The sequence below is a fragment of the Sciurus vulgaris genome (genome assembly GCF_902686455.1).
Source record: "Sciurus vulgaris genome assembly, chromosome: 8".
Lineage (NCBI taxonomy): Eukaryota > Metazoa > Chordata > Mammalia > Rodentia > Sciuridae > Sciurus > Sciurus vulgaris.
The window spans coordinates 148,116,560-148,137,689 of record NC_136468.1 but is presented as its reverse complement, the minus strand read 5'-3'; the positions used below and the strand labels follow the sequence as shown (position 1 = coordinate 148,137,689).

General features: G+C 52.5%; 1 protein-coding gene across 3 annotated transcripts in view; it reads left to right on the top strand.

Annotated features, from left to right (window-relative positions):
• Window positions 1–210: 210 nt before the first annotated feature.
• CCDC92 (coiled-coil domain containing 92) overlaps window positions 211–21,130 on the top strand; it is a 29,071-nt gene continuing 8,151 nt past the window's right edge. Inside the window, exon 1 of one of the 3 annotated variants that reach the window (XM_079150500.1) lies at window positions 211–315. The gene's annotated coding sequence lies outside the window, so the exon portion shown is untranslated. Of the gene's footprint in view, window positions 316–382; window positions 630–6,568; window positions 6,668–21,130 lie in introns of those variants that run through there. The other 2 variants (XM_079150499.1, XM_079150498.1) reach the window with 2 other exon arrangements.

Genomic DNA, 21,130 nt, shown 5'->3' with positions numbered 1-21,130 from the left:
CGCGCTCCGCACACCCAGACGCCTCCGGGGGCCGGCGCGCGTGCGCACGCACGAGGCCGGCGAGCCCCGGGGGAGCAGCGCCGCACGCATGCGCGCCGCGCGCCCCGCGCCCCCGCCCCCACCGCCCGGCGCGCGCGCTCCCGCTCGCCTCCCTGGCCGCCCCCCGCCCCGGCCGCGTTACCCAGGGCAACCGCACTGCGGCCGCACCTGAGCAAGTGCGCCTGCGTCCCACCCGCCGGACCCTCCCTTCCCCTGGGTCCTCGCCCCGGCCCGGCCACCGCAGCGGGGAGTGGGGCGTCGCCCCCTCCCCGCCGAGTGAGTATCGATCGGCTCCCCGGCCCCCGCCCGCACTCACAGCCCGCCGCCGCGCCGGCGCCGCGCCCGCCCGCCGGGTCAGCGCGGCCCGGCCTGGCGCGGCCGGCTCCCAGGGTGCACCGCGGCGAGCGCTCGCCGCGACCCGGGAGATGCGCCGGGCGGGCGGCGCCCGCTGACCTCCCCCGGCGCCGCCGCAGGGCCCGGCCCCGCCGCCCGCCCCGCCCATGGGCCGCGGGCCCCCGCCGCCGCCGCCCGCCCGGAGGACCGCGCCGAGCCGGGGAGCCGCCTGAAGGACCGCCGCGGCCGCGCCGCAGGTGAGGCGGCGCCCGGCGCGCCAGTGCAGCCCGCTCACCGGGCGGCGCGGCGGCCGCGGGCTCTGCGCGGCCTCCCACCCAGCCCGCCGCAGGCCCGGGAGGAGCGGCGGGCAGCGGTCCCGGCCGCGACCGCGCGGGGAACCCAGCGGGGCAGCGGCCCCGGGCGGCGCCGCGACCCCCGCGCAACCCGGGGGCGCCCTGCGGGGCTGCGGGCCCGCTGCGGGCCGAACGGCCCGCGCCCTGGCTGGCTCGCCGGGCGACGCGGGAGCAGAGCCGGGGGATCGTGGGGCCGGGGCGCCGCATTGCAGGTGCACCGGGAGCGCCCTGGGGCCGGGCCGGCCGAGTCCGGGCGCCTGGGGGAGGAGCCCGGGGGGTCCCCGGGCGGTGGAAAGAGCTTCCCCCCCAGACGGGACGTTAGAGACCCTCCCGGTAAGCGGAGTGCCCGGCCACCTGGCACCCTTTACGTAAGTACTCTACCTTGCAGCCCTTCGCCAAGCCCGGGGCGAGCTCGGGTTTACCCCGAATTCACGGTTCGCTGGTGATTTCCGAAGCGAGCGTGGCGCGCTCAGCGGAGGAGCTCCAGGCTCGCCTACTGCGCGGCCGTGCTACAGTGAGTTACTCTAGTTTTTCTAACTTGGGTTCTCAGGCTGACCTGTATTGTGCAATGTCAAGATTTGCTATTTAGCAGTACGATCTAGTCCACTAATGCAAAGGAGGTGGCCTAATAAAAAATATAACCGTGCTCTGTAATGTAGGTGGCAGCAGTCGGTTTTATAACAAAACATAAACTACCCATATGAGTGTGATACTTTATTAAGCATTTCCAGAAACCTGTCAGGCTGTTAGAATCGTTTAAAAACTGTCAAGTTTGGAATTTATTGTTTTGCTAAACAATTATTTTTCTTTTTGCACAATCAAGAATTTCCCTGCATTTTCTCGCCAGTGCATTGTAAGGGGAAAGATGCTAACATTTAAAACAGTGACTTTTCTCTCAAGAGATGTTTTGAAATGTATTTCTTTGGGTTGACTATTTTCCAAAAAGAAAGACTGACTTGTTATTTTATATATAGTGTGTGTCCATATACATACACTGAAAAACCTTAAAATATTTTTATTGCTCCTCTGCAGCATATTACTATTACTCAGTAAGTTTAGATATATTTGAAATTTTTAAAAACATTTGGGTGTACCAGATTCTTACTGTGACACATTTAAATATATCAGTCTAACAAATAGTTTTTTTGGAAATTAGATATTTATAGAGTTAACTCTTGAAAAACAAATGAATCCTTTTATTTACAACAGATCATTCATTTTTGGGTTTCTAACTCTTGGATCTGTCACAAGTTGGAAAATTGATTTTAATCTTATTACCTAATTGTCAGAATGCATTTACAGCAATATTGATGTTAATTACAGTGCTGATGCTTTTAAGAAATACTTATAAAGCATTTTCTCATATTTCTGGCAAGAAAAGACATGGATCTTTTTCCTTCTATCTGGAACAAGGTCGGATATAAATAGATCCTAATACATAGTGGGCACTCACGTTTATTAACTAAGATTATGTCTACTGAGTTGCATGTACTTCAGGGGCAGTGACTAGGCCATTATGTGTTTCACACCAAGACTGCGGTAAATGAGTCAGGTGGAAGTTCCAGACCAGTTAGATAGGTGCTAGCTCAGACACCAGTTTTCACCTCCCCAGCTTTGATGCTTCCTGCTGCAGAAAGGTCTCCTAATTGTCTTCAAATATTTGAAGGTCTGCCGTGTAGCAAAGGGACTTTATTTGCTTAGAGTAATTCCTGAGCACAGGAGAGAACAGGTAGTACTTTGAGAATTCGGGTTCCCCACTGATACAAACACAGCAGCCATTTATGATAGAACGTCCAACTGTGAAAATAAGGGGCTGCTCCTTCCCCAGGGCGGAGGTTCCCCGTCGGCTAGTAGCCTTCTTGGCATGAAAGGGTTCTGGGCGGTGGCACCTGTGTTCGGGGACTTCTGCATTTCCCTCTTAGTTCTGTGGTCCTTTTTTATTTTTTATGCTGGCTTCTACATTGTGGGCTTAGCACCATCCCCAGACACCTTCATGAACCCTTGGAAGAGTTTTCCTGGGTCATCCGCCTGGTGTCAGAGGTGATGCTCACCCTGCTTTGCATTGGTTGGGGCCTTCCAAATAATAAAGCCCTCTCACATTCAACGTGTTGTTTTAAAAGACTCTTTAATTGTAAGTGTTTTGTATTTCTTCCTTGGCTTTCATTTTCTACAATCAACATTTAATCAAGAGTAAAATTGCCTTTTCTAGGAAGGCAAGCAGAGGAGTCCCTGTTTTAAAAAACTCTTTTTAAACATGAGATGATGTCAGTCATTTGAGAACCAATAAGTTGCAAGGGGGCATAATTTTTTTTCCTTAGCCGAAAGTATTTTTTTAAAGACGTGGATTAAGAGATGATTCTTGTGCTTGCTTTTCATTTTCGTTTCTGTTTGTTTCATTACTCAACATGACTCAAGTGTCACAGCAGAAAAAGTCATATCAGTGAATGCATTGAATGTTTTCTTCAGTGCATCTATGTGGTCATTAAATATGCTGGAGGTGAAACAAAGCAAGAAGCAGGATCCCAGGGACCTAGAAAGGGTAGGTGGGTAGGAACTTTGTTTAAAGAACAAAAAGATGAGACATTGACCATGTGAGCCAACCTTGGGAAGAATGTATGCAGTAGGAATGATGATCTCACCATTATAGCAAGGATCAGGCCACTGGGTGTCCTCTCAGTAGTGTTGAGCGGTCCATGGGCTAGGACTCTTCTCTGTAGCCAGTGCGCTCCAGAGTGCCCATACCGCAGGACCAGAGGGGACAAAGCCAGAACAAGGCCAGTGGAATGAAACCATTGCCTGTCCTCCAATGTAAGAAGTTAGAGGAAAACAATCCAAATTTAACATATACAGGTGCTTAATTTTTTTAAGTCCCTTTTGAAAACAGTCCTGCTCCTTTGTTCTTTAGCTGAGGAGTTTGTCTCCAGCTCAGAGCCTGTTGTCAGCTGAACTGGGGTGTGGGAAGCTGACTGACCACAGCTCTCCAGGGGTGTGAACAAGGACTATGTCACTTACTTTTACTGTATGTGGGAAAAGAAACAAACATCAAGCTTGTCTGGCCAGCCAAAATTAAAATAAGAAAACCTTAGCGGTTTTTGTTCCTTCAGAAAAAAAGAAATCACAGATGCTGCTTTAAATATTATTACCAGGACAATGATCAAGGAAGGCAACCAGCTGGAAAGCAGCCTCTGAGACCAGAGGCCCGGCTCAAAAGCCTCTAGTCACAGCCTCCATCGGCATAGGTTGTCTTAGAAGACTTTTGTTAATCAGAAAACCATTTACATCTTAAGGTAAATCTCCACAGTTGAGAACAGACCAAGAGTGATATTTTATCATTATTCTCAATTTACCAGTATCAGAAATGACTTGAGGAAGCGAGAAGTGTCTCCTCTCCTGGGGCTGAGGGAGGAGGGAACGCGCTCCCTTCCCCAGGCTGGCTTTCTCTATTCTAGCTGAATTTCCAGAACTGAGCAGTGAGCTGCCCTTTTTGGGCACCGAAGGAGCAAACCTGGGAAGCTCAGTGCCCAGAAAGAAGAGAAGCTCTAATAAATGGATTACAAGGCATAGGATACATTTTTTCTACAATGTTTGTCTTTGTTGCCTCTTTAGTAACACTTAAGATACTAAGTTTAGAGCTGCGCAGCTCCTTATCCTCTGCTCCTCAGCTCCCTTCCCAGTCTGCATGTGAGTACATCCTGGGGCGCCCTGTTTGCCAGACAGGTAGGCGAGTATATGAGGCACTGTGTCAAGCCCACTTTCTCATGTAACATCGCTGGGCTCCACTGCTACATGTAAGGTCTAATTCCCACAGCACTGCCTGTGCCCTGAAATGCCCATCTTGGGTGTAACACAGAATGTGCGTAAAAGCACTGGTTCCCAAGAGAAAGTTCCACCTGTGTCATGGCATAATCATCCTGCATTCTCTGTATTTTTCTAATGAACTCAGGGGCTCTTTGCCACTGAGCTACATCCCAGCCCTTTAAAGTTTAAGACAGGGTCTTGCTAAGTTGCTGAGGTTGGCCTCAAACTTAGGGTCCTCCTACCTCAGCCTCCTGAGTTGCTGGGATTACAGGCATGCGCCACCACACGTAGCAGCTTCCAACCTAATTTTTCTAATGCACTAATGACGTAAGAGGCTAGGCCCCTGCCACACCCCGAATGTTGAAGAGGCTTTTTTTGAATTGTTCTCTAACTCTCACATATCAACCCAGGTGAAAGGCTTTGGTTTATTTCTATGGCTAGTGGCATGTGAGACTTTTTTAGAAATGTTTCAGTTTAGCTGAGATTTTCAGGAAACTGAGGCAACAGGGTCACAAGTTCAAGGCCAGCCTTGCCATTTTGGCAAGACCCTATCTCAAAAAAAAAAAAAAAAAAAAAAAAAGACTGGGCTGTAGCTCAGCGGTAGAGTGCTCCTGGGTGTACTCCCCTGTACTGTGCATTTCTAAGAAGATGAAAGCTCTGCTTGCTTAGCTTTCTGTTCTCTAGACGAGAACATGGCAGAGGGTAGTAGGTGCGGCCTGTTCTTCTCTTTGTCTTGGATGGTCATCTCTGCCATCTGGTTGAGCCTCTATGATTAGAGAGCAAGTTCCAGTAGCACAGAGCAGCAGCGTCCACTGTCACCGCACCTGCTCGCTGGCACCCTCGGGCTCTGGGGAGGGGAGGCCAGCCTTCCTGGGGAAGACTGTGTGGCCCACCTCTGCCTCTCAGCTGCCTCTCAGCTGTGGAACAGGCTTCTAGTGAGGGTCTGTTTCCCATCAAGAAAGTGGTCAAGTTCATTTTTGACAGAGATTTTCCAGCCCAGTAATCCTGTGGCAAAGGGACCCAGGCAGAGAAGACCAAAGCTGACTTTTCAGGGAGAGATTCTGAGTAGGAACAGTGCTGGAGACAGGTTGGGAGCTGTCTGTTCAGAGGTGTTCCTGGGTCTTGGAGGATGTAATGCAGAGAGCTTCAGATGACCACTGACTACTTCTAGAAGGTCACATTGAGTTCTACCCATCAGCAGGCTTGGCTGGAGTGGAGTGTCTTCCCAAGTGGCCCCAGATGCCAGCCAGACCTTGCTGTGTAGTATCATGTTGAGTCTGAAACTCAAGTGGGAAGCACATTAGCAGTCCCGTGCCTCAGGGGGAACAGAGTTTCCCTGGAAGTGATTAAGCATTCGGGGCTGGTGTCCTCCTGCAGGAGGAGCTGTGGACGCTCACAGGAAGGCCGCACCAGTGTCTTGGACAGTTGAATTGCGTGTGCACCTGGCCACACAGACCTGTGGTATGGGAATGTCCACCGTTGACCCCCTTCACAGGTGCTTTCCAGTGACAGATATGGGCTCATCTTGCACGGTAGTGTTCTGCCATTGGAGGAGTAACCAGAAGGCTTGAGCCTCTCAGCCTTTAAGGTGAAAGCTCCAGACTTTGTCGAAATGCTCACGTTGACACTCTAGATAGGACATCCAGCCACTTCAGTCAGTTTCTGAAATGCCGAGCAGGTTATTTTCATAATTCCATTTTGAGACTTTATCACCTCTTCTGATCCTGGGTGAGACAGTGAAGCAGATGAGAGTATAGGGCTTTACAGTTTTATTTACAACCTTGTTTTTAAATTGTGGACTCCTGCTTTAAATAGATGCACTTAATGTGCCAAATCCAGAAATAAAATATTTTAGGAGTGTTTTGGCAGTCACGTGTCAGCCTTTGCACGTGGGTATCTTCTACACGCAGGGAAACTACTAAAACGTTCGCAGGGAAGCCATTCTTGTTTGCATGAAGCTGGTGTGAATATAGTCTCAACTCTGCCCCATCAGCTGCTCTCTGGTCGCCAGGTTTCTTCCTATAACCAGAGCCAGACAAGCAGAGTGACCCGGGCGGTGCTGTGGAGGCCGGAGCACACCACCTCTGATCACCCTGCGTCCTTCCGTCTGCGTCCCAGCCGTGGGACACAGCACACACAGCCAGGCGAGGGAAGTACATCCTTCGGAGCTACAAAGGGTTATCTGGCTGCGGCCAAAGACGCCTGTTGTAAAGACACCCTCCTTCCAAAGGCCCTGTTGCTGTGGGGGCCTGATCAGGAACAAGAAAGCTCGAGAAAGAGCTGGTCAGCCTGAGAAGGACGATTGCCTTGGAGCACCTGGACCGCGTCACTCACCAAAGGCCGTGTATTCCTAAAGGTCATGACTTAGAGATAGTACAGGCCCGTGAGCATCGTCAGTCCCTGCGGCTGCAGTGTCCAGTCAGGATGAGTCAGGAGCGGGTTGCTCCCTGCTCCAGTGGGGGCAGCAGCCCGGCAGAGACTTCCTGCTGGGAAGGTCGCATCCCCAAGGCCAGCATTCCATCCCAGGGGCTGCCAGGGCCCTCTCAGCTGTGCAGGTTTTTGTGGACTTGATGCACACACCATCCACACACGCAGTCACTCCAAACAACCCATTTAAAGGGCAGTATGTTACTTAGATATTTACACGTGTAGATTTTAAGATTTTCAAACGTATAAGGCATCATACATTGGTTGATTTTACCATCTTAATTTGGGCTTAAAAAGCAAATGTTCCAAAGACCCAGTAGATAGATGGTCCCTGGGGATTGGCAGGTGGTGAGGTTTGCCTCTTCTATTTGAATTTTAATTTCTTTACGACCTTTAGGTAAATACACATTATTAACTGATTATCCCAGTCCTCTACTAGCCTGTAGGGAATAAGATTTTCAAAAGCATAAAATGCACATTAAAGAACAATGCAGTTGTTGCTACTGAGCATTGATGACAGCACTTTCAAACAAGGCTCAGCTAGTGGAAGCAGAGTAACTTTGTAGGATTCATAATATGTAATATTATCTGAGATTTTTTTTTTTTTTTTTTTTTTTTTTTTTTTTTTTTTTTTTTTGCAGTGCTGGGGATTAGAACCCAGGGCGTTGTGCTTGCAAAGCACTCTACCAGCTAAGCTACATTCCCAGCCCTTGTCTGAGATTTTTAAAGCAATTTATGAAAATACTAATTTCTTAAGGTACCACCCCTATAGTTGAATCCTCATGCTTAAATTACCTACCTGGAATAACAGCACAGGGATCATTTATGGTCTGTAAGGCGAGCATAAGGAACTTAGGAAGTTGCTGCTACTTGAGCCTTTGTGAAAAGTGCTGCCTTTTTGGTGCGTTGGCCTGTGTGGGGTCATCTAGAACGCGGTCTCCACAAAGCCAGGGCGTTTCCGTTTGATCATGGGGTGTTCCCAGAGTCCTCACAGCCTGGCTCTGAGGTACTCCAAGCTGCTTGCTTTATTGCGAACATGAACTGCAAGCTTAAATCACCCCCAGAAAGGGAACCCCACCTTCCCAAAGTAGTATATGAAAGGATTTTAGAGTCTGAAGAAAATGTTAATAATTTTAATTCTTTCATGTCATTTTTTCCTATTACCTTGGCTTATTCTCATTCTTGTTCTTAGTACAGAGGTTTTTTAAAAGACAGGTAGCTTTTTGATTTGTGTCTCCAAATTTTATTTTTAAACTGGAATTTTATAACCTGAGCAATAATATTTACTTTGGAAGAGACCTTTTCCAAGAAGAAAATGATTTTAACATTTTCTAGCTCAACACTAATTTCTTTCACTTCTCCATTGTATTTGTGCAGGTTACAAAGTTTAAATTATGGCTCTTTTTTGTAAGCAGGGTTTTCTGGTGACCACAAAGCCTGCACTTTCATTTCTGCCAACCTGGAAATCTTTCCTTAAAGTGCTAATACACATAAAATATTAGGAGTTCTGGGCATTATTTTATAAATTTTTGGGACTCTAATTCTTTTACAGTTTATGTAGTTAGTGATCTCCTTAACAACTGAAGGTCCCTTGCGTTTGAGAAGTGTTGAAGCCCCACACAGTGCTCCCTGGAGACTGGCTGCCCTCTGGTCAGAGCACCCCGGGAAGTGCCCCCCTGGCTGACCCCACTCACCCCCTGGCTTTTCCACACGTGCACATCCTTTTTAATCAGAACGCTGGAGTCCTTGTTTGGGATTCCAGGACTCTCCCACACACCCTCTTCATTTCTCAGTTCCCTTTAGTGTTTATACAGGAAAAACAAAATCTCTGTCAAAAGCTGGGGAGGAAGTCCTTCTATCCCTCGGCCGTTTAGAGTTTACGTGCAACCTCCTCTTCTGAGCAGAGGCCACGCCTGCTCTCTGATCCAGCACAGTGAGCAGATGCAGCTCTGCTTCTGCGCGCCAGCCTCACCAGGGGCTTCAGACACAGGAGAGAAACTCAAATAGGCACCTGCGCCTCTCGCCTGACAGCTGCCTTCCCCTATGTTGGCAGCTTTCCGTCACGGGAAGGAAGCCAAATATGACCAGGCCGTGCCCTCCATACTCCCACAGTTGATCCGTGAACCCAAGGAGAGCAGAATAAACCTCAAGTCAAAAGGAACAAAAACTGCCAGGCATGGTGGCACACACCTGTGATCCCCGTGGCTTGGGAGTCTGAGGCAGGAGGATTGCAAGTTCAAAGCCAGCCTCAGCAACTCAGCACGACCCTGTTTCTAAACAAGATGCAAAATAGGGCTGGGGCTGGGACCCAGTGGTCAAGTGCCCCGAGTTCAATCCCCAGTACCCCCCAAAAAAGGGGGATAAAAACCTTCAAATTAGATTGCCTCTCGCCCAGAGCTCCCCAACTGCAGACGTCGGCATTTGGGTCAGGTGGTTGCCCGTCAGTACTGGCAGCCGTCCTGCACCCGTGAGCCTCCACCTGTTAGATGCCAGGGGCTCCCCTCCCCTAGTTCTTACAACCCAAAATATCTGCAAACATCACCAGGGGTCCCTTTGGGCCACAGTCATCCCTGAGGAAAGCATGACTCTTAACCTGGAGGAGGAAGATGGAATTCCCTGTGTTCTGCTTTCTACTGTCTCAAAGTCGAAAACGTCCACAGCAATGCCATCTGTTCTTTGGATTAAAGAAAAAAAGCAACTATATCTTGCATCAGCTGCAAAACAACACTGTGAAGACTGGGCAGAATAATCGCATGTGTAAGTGTGTCCCAGGCAGGGCGCGGTTGGTGCAGAAGCAGGCGAGCTCCTCGCCAAGCCCAAGCCCTCTGCCTCAGTGGCACACCGTTTGCCAATGACCTGTCTGACGGGGTCACCATCTTCCTCTCTCTGCTCCCCATTCTGTGCAGCTGTCTGAGTCACATCACCAATTGATTTAAACAGGTAAAGACTCAAACTCCATTTCAGTAGAGTTTTTTGCGGTCTACATTTGTTCTAATTTGCTGTATGAAAAGAGAAACCCCAGGCCTCTCTGACCTAGCCAAACTGCAGAGTTTGTTATCTTCAGGAAAGGAATGCATCCTCAGATTGTATTAGTAAGACAATAAATTATCAAGTAAGGCAACCGATTAAAAAAGCAAAATTGTTGAAGTTGAAGGCTGCATTTTAAAGGGTTTGCAACAATTACTAAAACCCAAGAGTCTTAAAACACTCATTGGTAATTACATGGAACTTTTTGACTATTTTGTTTGCAGAACTACCTTTCCTTTCTGCAGCTGCAGGACAAGAGAAACATTTTCTTTTGTTCTTTGATGTTTTTTTCCTCAGGCAGCAGCCTCAAGATAACTAATGGAATTCTGTTTGCACAGAGCAAAAAAGACTAGACCTAGGGAGCTTTCAACCTAAAATATGCAGAAAGAAAAGGGCAGAAGAGTTTTCCTTTTGTCCCAGGGATTGAATCCAGGGGCATTTAGGCACTGAGCCACATCTCCAGTCCTTTTTTACATGTTTATGTTTTGTTTTGAGACAAGGTCTTGCTAAGTTGCTGAGGATTTGGGCTCCTCCTGCCTCAGCCTCCTGAGTCTGGGCTTACAGGCATGGGCCCCTGTGCCCAGCTAGAAGAGAGCTTCTGAGAATGGCATGTGGGGAGGACAGTGATGTCTCAGGACACGCCTGCGTGCGTTTCAGGTTGCTGCGACGTTTCGCTTCTGGTGGGGACAGCAGTGCCTCCTTGGAGCTGGGCTTCTGAGCGTGCTTTGGGTGAATCCTGGCCCTGCCACTCGCTAGCTAAAGCCTCAGTGAAGTCACTTAACCCCTCCAAGTCACCTACCAGGGTGTAGAACACAGTAATACCACCATCTGCTCCTTTTGAGTGTCTCTTAAGTATCAGCCTGGCACGTAAGTCCTCAGTAAGTCACTTTGTACTTTCCCCCGGAGCCGAGGGACCTGGGACCTCTGCACTTCCTCCTCTGCATCCTGCTTCTTCCCTGCCACACCGAATTCCCTCAGGTGGGGATTCTGCCTCTGCCTCTAATGCTTAAAAAGCTTTCCCCCATTCCCTATCTCTGCCATCTCAACTTTCGAGTAGCTTTGAATACGCAGCTTAAATCTGACAGAGCTGGCCCCCCTGACCTGCTTTCTCCACTCAGCACAGGGTCCTTTCTGAGTCTGACAGTTTGATGATCTCACTGTTCTCAAACCTTAGCCGCGGCCGCCTCACCAGAAGTGCTTCCTCCCCTCCAGGCCTGCCATCCTCTAGGCTCAGCTTAGACCCAGCTTCTCCAGAATGAAACCTTCGTCCTCCAGTCCTTAGTCATTCCACAGTCACTAGGTTCCTCCAGGTGCCTGGCCACGCCACTCCACTTGGGATGGGTCTGTCTCTCCAGGGTTCACCCCGCTGGTGCAGGAGGCGGCTTGTGGGCAAGAGAGCTCAGGGGGCTGGGAGCCCCACAGCATGTGAGCCACCTACCCCACTCAGAGCGGGTGTGTGTACCTCAGGAGGGTTTAGTCATAGGCTGTTTTCTTTGTCCTTGAGTGGTCAAGTCACATGTGCCCAAATGGTTATAAGCAGCACAGTCCAAATGGGCAGAGAGAGACGTGGGCTTGAGCGCCAACCTCTGAGTTCATTGTTGAAAGGAGAACTGATCGCCCTCCTGTTGCTCTGGGCCTTGTAAACAGCACAAGGTAAATTTCAGAACAAAACCGGTGCTGATGTCAAGTTCCTGGCAGTCACCGTAACCCCCTTGACTTGAGTGGGTCCCAGACTGGAATTCACGGAGCAATGCAGTTTCAACTGGGCAAATCCAAAGCAAAAAGGAAGAGTCGTCCTTTCAGTCAAATAAAGTCAGCTTCGTGGAAGACCGATTGCACTGGCCTCCTCCTCATTTCATTCAGGCCAGGACGGCAGCATCAGAGCTCAGCACGAGTGCTTCCTGGATTGCCGAGTCCCTGCCCGCCACTGAAGAGCTCCAAAGCACAAACCAAGTCCTCCACTTACGTGTGGCTCGGCTGTATCTCAAGTTCGGTGCTGTGCCACAAGGTCAGCACAGAGTTTGCGTGGTTGGCTCATAACAGAATCAGCTTTCCACGGGCCAGTAAGGTGTACCCCAAAAGATAGTCACATACTCCCCAGAATGTCCCGAGCAAGCCCGTGCCTGTCTTCCAACAGAAGCTAAACTTGAGCTGGTAGGTGGTGGACAGGTCTTTCCCCTGGAGAGCTTCCCACTGGCCCCATTTGCCCCGAGACAGAAACCAGCTCTCCTCGCCACCTTGGCATTATCCTCATGCCAGTCGGAGCTAGTTGCCAGCCCCCTTCTTCTGACCAGTGCAAATGCCCCGCATCCTTGGGGCTGCAGGAGAGTGTGAGAGCAGAGGTAGTGTGAGGTCACCACTCAGTTTCACCTCCAGAGAGCCCTTAAGGGCCAGTTGGATGACTAGGGGCATTCCCTCGGGGCTGGGAAACAAGACAGGAAGCCCTTGTTTTCCAGTACTGACACGCTAGTAAGGTGAGACAGATAAATATGTGACCTGATTTTAGACGGTGTTAAACGCTGCGAAGATGTGAAATGGCAGAATATGATGATTATGGCACTTGGAATCAAATTGTCCATTCACGTGGTACAAAGTGAGGACAGGCCCCAGCAGCCTCCGGGATGCTGCGTCTGGGAGCCAGCGAAAGTGCCTGGCTGGCTGTCCACGTGGGGAGTGACCGCTGTAGCCAGCCATGGTTCTAGTAGGCAGTGCTGCTTGCTGCAGTGAATCCTAACCCTGTGGGGCTATTTCAGTCCTTGTGAACTTAAATAAAGTGAAAAATTCAGTTTCTTAGAAACATAAGCCACATTTCAAATGCCCAATAGCTACACAGGGCTAGTGGCTACTTTGGCAGACAGCAAAGAACAGAACATCTCCATCATTACAGGTATTTTTACAGCCCCCTAATGAAGCAGGTACTCTCTTCCCATTTTGCAGGTCTGGAAAGTGAGGCACAGGGAGTTTGAGGGAATTTGCAATTTGCCCAAGGCTGCCAAGGTAGCGAATGGCGAGCTAGGATTCAAACGCAGGCAGTCCAGATGCAGAGCTCGGGGTGACCCCTATCTGCTGTCACCGGAGCTCAGACGAGAACAGTACAGCAGATCTGTACAGTCCACTCGGCCGCAGCTGGTGGAGAATGTCACTCCTTGGTGCAACCTTGTCATTGACGCTTTGGGATTCAGCTGGAAGGATGCTGCGCAGAGGACCAGCTAGCTCTGCTGCCACTGAGAACGTACACCTGGAAAAGGGAAGAGGGAACCGCCAGCACCAGGAAACACCAAGCTTCTGGGTGACCCCAAGCACGCTCTGCCTCGGCTCCTGCGCGAGGCCTGGGGTAGCTGTCAGCAGCTGCGTGACTCTCCTCTCCCAGTGGCCGTGCTTGGACGCGCCTTCCGGAACGCACAGGAAGCAGCCTGAACTGGCAGTTGTGTCCTCTTCCAGAGCCGCCCGAGAACTGGTGGGAATACCAGCACGTTGGGGGCTGCAGAAGAGAGGGCAGGAGGGCCAGCTGGTGCCCTTGGGGTTCAGAAGTGCAGTCAAGCATCTTCAGGCTGCTGAGCTCCGTCTCTGAAAAATGGGATGGAACACAGCTGTGCGTGGATCATCGCACGATGATTACAGGAACCAGGTGATCTGAGCCTGGCACACGGGCACCTGGTCAACAGCAGTTGTCACTAATTTTTATTAGTGACTTCCAGCTTTTCAAGATTAAAAAGTGCCCTTGTGTCATTTCTTGCCCAGATGCCTGAGACCCAGAAGCTGTGTGGGGACAGAATTGGTCATCATGACACATGTTCACTCTTCATGTGACACAGGCAGTGGTCAACCCCTGAAAGGCAGGGAAGGGCCACCCCTGGGCATGCGTGGCAGCTGCTGCCTGGGGAGGGACACTACTTCTCCCCCAGCCTGAACAGTAGCTTCCAAGTGTGACCTGCAGTGGCCGTCCACCCACCCAGCCTGAACACTGGGAGGAAGAGCACCACAGGCTCAGCGAGAACCGTGCCAACCAGGAGCTCAAGCTGCCTGCCGCCCTAAGAATGTTGAACTCGGACGGAAGCCCTGGGTGTCCTGCGCCCACACTGCCGAGTTCCCTGTGTAGCCGCGTGGGGTACTTAGTAGCACAAGTACGTGAGCAAAAGTGGCCCTGAAGGGGTGTCACCGCTCAGGGGTGTGATTAGTCCCCTGGTGGGAATGTGAGGTCAGATGAGAGGAGAACAAGACGAAGGCAGTCGCCAAGTGGGAAAGGTGACCTCTAACAAGGTCAGGGACCCTGGGGATGAGAAGAGCCTGGTCGCCGCCCGCTCTGCACAACTCCCTCCTTCCTTCCGCTCTCCTCCCAAAGCTGCTGCCCCCAATGAACAAGCTGTCCTCCTGTGTATTCCTCTTCCCTGGTTGTCACTTACTGCTGCTGGGTTCGCTGCTAGTGCCTCGTCTCACTATGTGATTCTAACTTGGCTGCAAAGACGAGCCCTGAAATCACCTACACAAGCGCCCACTTGCCGCACTGGCTCTAGCCTTGTCCCTGCCCTGGGCCTCGGGCTCCTGTGCGTTTAAATGCCAAGCCTTCTTCGCACACTGCTGTTTGGTGGGGCAGTGTCCCTTCTCTCCTGGAACCCATGCATGGACAACAGAGACCTGGAATCCACAAGCCTGGGCGTTCTCTCGCTCCCTGACACAACAAAGAGCGATTGTGAGCAGAAGGAACTCCACAGAGTCTGCAATGCCACCAGCGCAGGGGCCTCATTTACTCTCCACAGCACAGGACGTTCACCGAAAGGAGACTTTTCAAGAATCGGATAGTCCATGTGGGGCTGTCGGGTCACTAGATGGAAAGCAGAAGGGTCAAGCAGCTGTGAGTGGATGTGCTGAAACCATCAGAAGGAGGCCTCGAAATGGAGGGCCAGGGACACGGTAAATGCCTTCCTCAAAGATATTTGCTTAGGTTTGGATAGACGTGTCCCCAGAAGCTCCTGTGGACGCAGGAGTGCTTGGTGAGTTCTGGACTGTGACAGCTGTGACCTAATCAGTCCGCCCTGGCTTGAATGGACCACACGGGTGGTAACTGGGCAGGTGGGGCGTGGCTGAGGACAGGGCACTGTGGTGTGCCCTGGAAGGTTGTCCTTCCTGCCCGGCCCCAGCCTGAGCTGAGAGTCCTCCTCCCCTGGTCATTCCCCCGTGAGGTGTGCGCCCAGAGCCATGGAGTCAGCCATCTGTGGACTGAGGCTTCTGAAACCATGAGCCCCAAATCAACTTTCCTTTCTCTAAGTTGTTCTTGTCAGGGACTTGGGTCACAGCAATGCACAAGCTAACTAAAACAATATCGGTCCACTCCAAGTGTGTGATTCCAAAGAAATAAATGTCCAATAAAAACAGGTGTGTGATCACTACAGTGACGTGCCTGGCCATGGTGACCTTACCACTGAGTTGGTCACTGGTAGGCTCTGCTGAGGGATCTGTGGGCCCCTCCGCAGAGCGGCAAGTCAGGGGAGTTGGCCTGGCTGTGCTGTCACACACAGGTGAATATGCTGTGTTCAGGATGCCAAGGCTGGGACTAGGCAGGGGCTCTTCTGACTGCCTCACAGGACAGTCTCTTCTCTGACATTTGTTCTCTCAGATGCCCAGTTTAGCCAAGGACTTTCTACACAGCTAATGAAGCCCCTGGTGGCTCTCCAATTATAAGTCACAGTCCGGCTACCTTGAAGGGAGAGCGCTTCAGCACCTGTGCAATCAGGCAGGCCCACGGCGGGCGGGAAGGCTCTTCCGCTGCCTCTGCTGAAATGGTTCATCTGCTTGGCATCGTAGATTTTTTAAAATATTTTTATTTAGTTGTCAATGGATCTTTTCATTTTCTTTATTTATATGTGGTGCCGAGGGCCTCACACATGCCAGGCAAGTGCCCTACCCCTGAGCCACAACCCCAGCCCCAGGCCTCAGATTTTAAAAGCAAGTGAACACAACTTCTTGACCTAAGAACTACAATTTAAATTGTGATCATCAAACACAAAGATTTGAGAAATAGTTCCCATTTCATCAGGGTGAAAAGACAGTTCGAACTCAGAGTCAGAGTGTCTCACAGTTGTGGCCCAGTTGAAGCTGTGGCGAGCACCATGCATGTGAAAATGGAAGGCTGATCAGATGTGACCGCTTCTTCACCCTTCCACGAAAGGGTGGACTATGTGTATGGTAACTTGGGAGCTTTGTGTCCTAAAACTGTTGGCTCAAGATTGTCCTTGTAAATCACCCGCTTGTTAGCAGTTCACAAGTGACGTTTTTTATGAAGTAGCAAATGCTTTTGGCTCTAGCTTATGAAGCAAGGCATTTAGGTGATCCCTGGAGGGCATTTATCCTGGGAGCTGCCCGGAAAGAGTAGGAGGAGGACACAGTTGAGCGGGAGGGGCCTGGCAGAGCCACCACTGCCCTGCCTGCCCGTGGCCGCCTGCCCTAAAAACCACTTCTCTGAGGTGTTCTCTCCTAGTCCCTATCTCAGGAGACGGCGTGCTGGTGTTCCTGCCTCTTGGGTGGGGCTGCCACAGGGTGCTGGCATCCTGGCACAAGGTGGCCCTACTTCTCGCGAGGCACCATGTGACGCAGGCCAGGGGACCCCCTATATTTGCCTGTCTTGGCCTGCACAGCCCACTTAGGGACATCCCAGGGCACCTGCTCACTTTCTTGGTGAGACATTTCACACGGGGGCCAAGCCTGAAGCCATGTGCACACGCTGGACGTGGTTTTTAAGTAGAAACTCACAGAAAGTGAGGATCAGATGCAGAGGACATGCGTAGACCCCTCATACAGACCTCCGCGGGGCAGATTCCAGGCAGGCTGCGGTAGGATTCCAGTCTGATTGCCCATCTCGGGTCACGCCTGTTACCACCTCAGTTCAGGTCATTCATCCTCCCAGAAGGAATTGGCCGTCAGTGTCCAAAGAATTGCTGGTGGGCCTTGTGTTTATGACGGGTACTGTCAAGAGGATCGCAGGATTGTGTGATGCAGGGAAGGGGGTCCCAATGCTGCTCCTGGGTGTCATTTTCTGTGCATCGTGGGGATGCTAAATGACTGCTTTTGTGAATGTTGGCTTCCATTGGTTCTTGCCAGTTCCGCCATGCTGTTCAGGATTCCAGTAATCCAAGATTCCCTGGAGCGGCCTTATGAAGACGCAGGTCGCCACCTTGATAGAGGATACTTAATGACTAACTTTCTAAGTAGAAACCATCTCTAACTTCTTCTGACTATAGAGTAATACATGTATGTGCATCGCTGAAGAAGCTGCAGGTGGTACCAAAGCAGATTATTAGGAAGTAAAAGTCGCCCACAACCCACCATCTGGAGATAAACAGCCCTGGCGTGTTTTCCTCCTGGATCTCGTCACTACTTATATATTATACATACAACCTTTCACATCCTTGACTTTTCAAACTTGTCACAGACCTGTTTCCTCGTCAATAAATAAAGATCTACAGTATTTTTAATGACTTCACGGTCCACACGTTCCATGTGTCCACTTCCTGACACTTTCAGGGCACTTCAGTGGAGGGCCAGAGAAGGGAAGCCTTTTTGTTTGGTTGGTGGTTTCCGGACCTGGCATGTCTGCCCCCAAGCCTGAGCTCGGGGGAGCCCCAGAACTTCACCATGGCTCTGCGTTGGGTGCAGCCAGGTGCACCTCCTTCCCCCTTTATGCAGCACGCCAGGAGTCCTGGAAGATGTTCATCCGAAAGCCTCGTGTTCTCCAGGACGGCAGCATGCAGGTTCTTGTGAAGTCCAGGTTTAAAAGAGAAAGGTGAGGCCACAGAGCTTGCAGCTTGAGCCTGGGAGGCAGGACTGGAACCCAAGACTGCCTCATGCTAGGCTCACAGCGCACCTGTTTTCATTAGGTTAGAAAGGAAAAAAAACGTAATTCCTGACAAACAGTTAATAAGCAGGACTTTTGTCTCTCTAAAAAATAACTGCCCCTTCGCTTCGAGCGTTTTCCCTTCCACTGTGTAGTGGTGTGCACTCTATTTTTACCAAAATATTTCTGGAATTTTTTTCAAATGCTCGCCCTTCCTTGAAGTGAGTCCTTTGTCTTCTGGGCCTAACTCCCCGGGATTTTCAAACCCTCAGCTAGTGACTTTCTTACATCAAATACAGAAGTCGGGAGCAGGGCCCTGCACTCGGTGTCTGCTGCACACAGGTGATTGTGAAGCCAGAATCCCAGTGGGTGAGGCTCCTTTCTGAAGTGGCGAGGTTCCTTTCTTAACCTAAGGATGAGAGCCCCCCATCAGCTGTGGCCCCTGTCGGCCCCTTAGAGTGCTGTAGATGGACTCAAAGAAGAAGCAGGTTTTACTGTCCCTGAGGGCACTTGGCTCTGCCTGACTCTTTGTTCCTTCCCTGAATGGCTCCTCCCCAGTGAAAATGGAGGAGAAAGGCCGCCAGAAAATGCGTCCCTCTGCATTTGTGTTCCCTCTTTGGAAGAACTGGAGTTCCTTCCTAGTTCATTCCCATACTTGGCCGGTGCGCGACCTGGGAGTGCATTCACAGAACTACCGGCTCGTGTGCGAGGAAGCAACACAGCCGGTGCTTACTAGGCACCGACCGGAGCCGGGCCCGACTGCCTGAGCCTTGAAGCCCCTGGAGCTGGTGCGGCCCCAGCCCGTCAGCACCCCACTCTTCTCCTCCTGGGTTCCCCTGTGTTCTTCTTTGGGCCTCATCTTCTTGGTCTGGGGACAGGGTGTTGGAGGGCCGCTGTGCAGGTTTCTTCCTCCGGGGCACTGAGGCCACATGGAGTGCCACCTCCCGCCTGGCATCTGGTCCCACGGCTGCTGCAGCTGTTCCCTGCCAGCCCGTCTCCCTGAAGGCAGGCAGCACGTAGGCTAGAGGACACGGGAGCAGGGCAGAGGGTTCCCACAGAAAGCCCCCGAGGTCCTGGGACGCACGCTGTGACGCCACAGCCAGCGAGGGCGGGCGGCGCCTGGCAGGACAGGGCTCGCAGAAAGCTGGTCGCTCCGCCCGTCGGGCCGGTGAGGGCACACTGTGGGGGGCTAGAACTTACGTCTAGAACCCAAAATAGCCATCATCACCACCTGGGCACTGGGCGCTGTTTTTCCAGATTGTAAAATGATTACTGTCTGCATAGACCATAGCTGAAGAGAGGCCCGAGAACACTTAGGCCCCCGCTTTTAGATGGTGAGCCCCTTTCCTCCCAGATGGTAGGTGCTTTAAAGTACCTCCCCTGGCACCCTGAGAAGTCACCGGTGAGGTCACACTCCCCAGTGCTGTCGCGGCGGTTCTGCTTACCGCACGGGATGCTGGCTCAGCCTCCGCTTGGCCTGACGTGAGCAGGAGAGGCTGTCAGACCTGCATACCTAGTGCCCGAGTTCAGGTGCGAGGCAAGAAGCAAGCTCATTAGGCGAGAGTCGGGTCCGCCGGGGCAAGGAAGGGTCTGCCAGAGCCCGTGTTGGGGGTGCGGCAGATGCCAGGACCAGAGGACCCCGTGCTGACGGGCCTGGGGTGGGCCGGTCGGCCGGGTGGGGCCTCTGGGCCTGTGGGGCCCTGTCCCAGGAGCAGTGGAGGCATCCGGTGTGACCAGAGCTGTGCTTGGGACGAAACTGGGGTGAGCGGCTGTGTGCACACAGGAGAGGAACAGAGGCAAGGGCGGAGCTGGAAAAAGGAATCAGCTGTGGTTCCTCCCCAGATAGCGAGGCAGCTGCCTCCAGCAGCAATGTCAGCCAAGGCTGCTCTCTGCCCAGTGTGGCCTTGTTGCTGACTCAGCCCGAGGAGGGCTCCGTCAGCTTGGCCTTGGAGAGGACCAGGGTGAGTGTGCCTGGCCCCTGGGCCGGGGATGAGGACACGCCATGGGGAGACACCTCCCTCCTTGCGAAGTGGCTCGCTGCTTTGGGACGCTGCCGACTCGGCCCAGAGTGCCCCTTCCCCCGTGGCCTGGAACCCGGTAAGAAAAGCAGGGCTGTGAGTCTCAGGGAGGGTCAGCATGATTCCCACCCTGAGCGCAGATGGCCGAGCGGCCTGCTCCCCGTGAGCAGCGCGTCCGGCTTTGCTGGCCGAGCCGTCTTCCCTGTGCAGGAGAGCAAAGCCGGCTCAGAGGCGTTGCCTGGTTAGGGTCCGTTTCTGGGGGGCTTTTTCCTCTTCCCTCAGAGGAGGACTGTGAGAATGAGCGACCGGAGAGCGCTTGGCGTCCGCACAGGAGAGATGGGCCGTTACGGAGTCCATTAGCCATCCTTTATACATGAGTGTCCCGAAGGGAGGAAGGAACGTCGCCGTTGAATCAGAATCAGACTCGGCTGCGGAGGGGCCCTCTGACCCCGGGCTGGCAGGGAGCAGTTGCTGATGCGGCCCTTGGTCTCTGAGGCGCTATCACCAAGGACAGGGCAGTTCCTCCCCGGGGCCTCACGGCCCGGCTTCAGACCCATCTCCACAGAACGCGGACTGGAACCTTCTCGAGTCCTACTTTTCTGAACGTGGAGCGTGAACAGTAGATTAGGAGGAGGTGAATGCCATGTGGATTTGCCTCGGGAACAGTCACAGATGAGGCTTCTTCGGTCACACTCAGGGTCCCCAGTCCTGAGGGCCACGCCCTGGCTGCCCTGGCTGCCCCGGGGAGAAAGACCACGGAGCTGTGTGCACACACCCGTGGGGCGGTCACTCGGAGGCCGGTTCCCTGCAGCAGCAGCAGAGGACTGTACCCTGCTGTGGCTCCCTGCGGTGGTTGGCCCGAGCGGGAACCGCAGCGCGCACAGCGCCTAGGCGTGCTCCTCTGAAGGGAGGCGCAGTGTCCCCAGGTCACGCCCTGCCACCTCGCTGGCTGACATTGAGGTGGGGCGGCCAGGAGGCCGTTCTCCTCTGGTGCAGGCCCTGCCTCTGGGCCTTCATCCGCCACGCCGACCCTTGCTCCACCATGTCTCGACCTCCAAAGCGTCTCAGGCACTGACCTAAGCCCCTCAGGACCAATTCCATTTCTTCCTCAGATCATCTACGTCCCCCAGCCACGTCTCCTTGGCCAACAGGAGGCCTCCATAGCTCCGTTCCTGTCACGTGCTGGAGAGTCCAGTCATCAGTGGTGACAGCCAGCGTAGCTCAGGAGGAAATGGCAACCGTCACCAGAGAATGTTTGGAAGGAGGGTCACCGACACACTGCACCAGGCCTGTGCCAGGGGTTGGAC